At 41.6% G+C, this 4,095-nt stretch overlaps 1 pseudogene; it reads left to right on the top strand.

The window, feature by feature from the left end:
- Positions 1 to 1,302: 1,302 nt before the first annotated feature.
- Positions 1,303 to 1,419, top strand: LOC145397938 (5S ribosomal RNA; annotated as a pseudogene).
- Positions 1,420 to 4,095: the final 2,676 nt, after the last annotated feature.

The raw sequence follows: 4,095 nt of genomic DNA, 5'->3' as shown, positions 1-4,095 counted from the left end.
CTTCCTCACTTCCCAGCAGATTCAGACCTTCCCCATTCCGCGACTCACACTCCATTCCTCGTCCAAGTCCATATCAGAGTCCAAAGTCATAGCCAGGGTCGTCATCGTAGTATCCATCCAAGGCATAGTCCGTACCATAGTCCAAGTTCATAGCCAGGGTCTTCATCGTAGTATCCAAGGTATAGTCCATGGTCTATGTCATAGTCCAAGTTCATAGCCAGGGTCGTCATCGTAGTATCCAAGGTATAGTCCATGGTCTATGTCATAGTCCAAGTTCATTGCCAGGGTCGTCATCATGGTATCCATCCAAGGCATAGTCCATATCATACTCCAAGTTCATCATCCAAGGGGAAAGGAAGTATGGGAGAGGAAGGCGAAGATAGGAGAGAAGAGGGAAGAGGGGAGGAGTAGGAAGTAAGGAAGGAGAAGGGAAGGGAAGATAATCGTCCCCGCCGCCATCATCACACCGTACCGGTACCTGAAATGAGAAGAATGAATGTATTAGCGCGCTCGCGCGCGCACACACACACACACACACACACACACACACACACACACACACACACACACACACACACACACACACACACACACACACACACACACACACACACACACACACACACACACACACACACACACACACACACACACACACACACCATTTCAAGTTGACAAGCGTGGGTCTAGCTGCAAACATCAGGTCAGGTGGAAATTGTCTGTCTCTCACGGGTCAGCAGAGTCATAACCACTCGGCTGTCGCAGCTGGACGAGAGATACAATTTTGGAGCTTGTACTTTACAATCCGTCTTGCACTTTTCGGTCATACCTCCTTGTTAAATATCACTGAAGTTACTCTTAATCTTGTCTGAAGAAGATGAATGATTAATGCGCGTGTTATGGAAATGTTTATATATAATAAAGTTGCCATGACAACCTGAGGTCACTCAAGCTCGACTGAACATAATCAAGCTATGAACATATATTCAAAATCTTAATTGTTTTATCTTTATATCTGTCTACAACCAGACGCCATAATCCAGTAGTGGATGGCCGTCTTTCTTTGAGTTAGTTATTTTACGGGAAGAGGCACTAACACTCCGCCAATCCACTTATTGACACGTATGGAACACGCATGGGTTGCTTATATGGTTACCACCCAGCGTTGTTTGGTTTCCTGGCTTACAGGAAACCATTAGGCTTGTCACTCATTGTAAAATCACCTGAAGAGGAAAGAAGAACAATGAAATGTGACAAGGAACATGGAAGAAATAGGAAGAGAGGAAGGCAAACGCAGAAAACAAAAATGATCACCACGTTGAGTACACCGCTTCCCGTCCGATCAGCGAAGTTAAGCAACGTTGGGTCTGGTTAGTACTTGGATGGGTGACCGCCTGGGAACACCAGATGCTGTTGGCATCCCTACGTGTCAAGTGAGGTTGGTGGAGGATTAGTGCCCCTCCCTGTAAAACAATTAACTCTAAGCCCTTGGCCACCCTGTTTGGGATACATGGCGTCTGGCAATGAATGATGAATAAAGGTGAAGGAGGAAGTAGGCAGCACTACACTAAGTGAGTGGATGATGGTTGCCATTGCCTACCACCACTCTTACTTGCTACGTGTAGTATAACACTGCTGAAAACACAGTCGTGTTCAAGGAAGGTTTTGCACATATAATCGGGTGCATCTGAAAAAAAAAATTACACAATCTACAGACACCTTTGCAAACGACGGTGCATAATAATTTCTCTCATGACATCAGTAGTTCTAGCGTTTACTCGATCAAATTCGTAATGGCTTTCCTACACTGCCGATGTACTGTAGTTCTCAAATATTTCCCAGTTGTATGGTTTACAACACATGAAGATTGATGTTATGATGTTCTAATATTTCCGACAGAAATATGTGTCAATTTAGGGAATGTGTGAAGTAGAAAGAGGACAGCACGTAGACAGTAGGGTAGGGAGCAAACGAAAAAGATAATGGGAATGTTTGACTCTAAGTTAGTTTCATGCCACTGTTATATATGTTCTGTTCAGCAAAGAAACATTTGTACAACAGAGGTTACTGTCAGAGAATCAGTAACATGATCAGACGAGTAAAATCACGAGATGAAATTATAATACAAAATTTTTATTCACCATTGACTTGAGTGGCTTCCTTTCTGTATCATTTATAACATTATCAAAATTCAACCGATCCCTTGTAGAAAGCTGTACCAAGCACGATGGTGCATTACAGAATGATGAACTATACGTAACAGCCTAGTCACTAGTGATGTATTGCTTACATAGCTCGTAAATGTTGTAAATACGAGTGGCCCAAACTTTTTACCCCTTCATGATCGGGACTTAATTATTGGTTTAATCCAACTAACGCCAGACTATTTTATTCAACTGTGAATGAATCATATGAGACCGTGTTAACACCGGTACTGCTCAAGTGTTCCTCTAGTACTATACAATTGTCCATCTTGTGGTAGGAATAACTCCAATATTCTAGTCCATCTAACGGCTGACGATTTTTGTTATTTGACAGCCAGTATAAAAGATGGCATTAAGACTAACAATTAACAAAAAAAAATCCTAATAATTTTTCTTTTCAATTGTACATTGCCTGATACTTCTTTATCAGCCTCATGTGTTTGTATGTATGTATGCTTGTATGCTTTAAGAAGAGGAAACCAAAATTATATGCAACTAAAAGTAAAGGTGTAATGCGGAAAATAAATCTCTCGGATAGAAGTGAAACAATTTCTTTCGTGACGGCGACAAATACGTCCCATCATCCCTCAGGCTTATACGACGCGAAGCTAATTCTCTTCTGAAGAAAACAGCGAGGCAAGAGCCAGAATAAAAGAGTTGAGCTAGAACTGTGCGGGAAGTTGTGAAGTAGAGGATGGTATGACCCAGGGCCCAACAGTTCATACCCTTCCCCTCTACCAGTCACGCTAAAAGGTGACACTGATGAGCAGAAGTTGCAGCTGATTGTGTCTTAGGCCGTATAAATAAACGTTTCAGCCAGGTAGACTAAGTCAATGGTCATAATTCTTGTACGAAATGTATCTCTATGTGTCTGTATCGAAAACAAATCTCAGAGTGTATTGACTGTAGAAGGAAAACTTATAAGTTGTTTAAGGTCACAACTTGAGTTCATATGTCATTCAGCTAGCATTGGGAGTCATCCAGGATGGGTTTATAATACAGTAGTCAAGTTTTCATCTAACGGTATTATTACAGTCTACCTGGCTCACAGATGATGAGTCGTCTTGTGTTAAATTTATATTTTATATAATAATGGTTGCTCATGCTTTTTCTCTATTATTAGCGTGTTGGTTAACAATGCAGAACTTCGTACTATAATTTCGCCTTACGGCGGCCGAATTTATTCTGCGCATTGAAACCCATCTCATCCGAAGAGTTAGCCGTCCTGTACGATGACCTATTGTTTTGCTGCATTTTTGCAACCTTCACACGATTTTATGCAAATAAAATGTGGCTTCTTGTTAGCTAAGGGTTCATAGTATGTCTGCTGGATCTCCCTTCAACTGAGTAAAATCGTCTTGTGGCAGAATGAATGATATATGAAAGACAGTGTCGTTCTGAAGAGATAATGAGTTTCAATAAAAGTTCACAATCTCTGAACGGTGATTTATATTACTTAAGAGGAACTAAAGTGTTTTCACCGATAACTATGACGAATTTCCTCTAAAAGTATTTCCCAAGTTTTTACGATCAGCGAGTATGCTTGTCAGTTATCATCCCAATCATATAGCTAAGTCTCTATCTGTCTGTCTATCTATTGCCAGACGCCATAATCCCTTAAGGGGTGGCCATTTGACTTTGAGTTATTGGTTTTATGGGGAGGGGCACTAACCCTCCACCAACCCACTTGTTGACACGTAGGGAGCACGGATGGGTTGGTTATATGGTGACCACCCAGCGTTGTAAATGGTTCTTGGCTTACAGGAAACCATTTGGCTTGTCACTCACTGTAAAGCCACCTGTAAAGGAAAGAAGAGCAATAAGAAGTGACAGGAAAGATGGGAGATATAGGAAAAGAGGAGGGCAGGCACAGAAAAAGAATGATAAAGGA

This window comes from Coenobita brevimanus, chromosome 43, assembly GCF_032717465.1.
Source record: "Coenobita brevimanus isolate Jiangsu-jjx chromosome 43, ASM3271746v2, whole genome shotgun sequence".
Classification (NCBI taxonomy): domain Eukaryota; kingdom Metazoa; phylum Arthropoda; class Malacostraca; order Decapoda; family Coenobitidae; genus Coenobita; species Coenobita brevimanus.
This window is presented reverse-complemented; position numbering and strand designations above follow the sequence as displayed.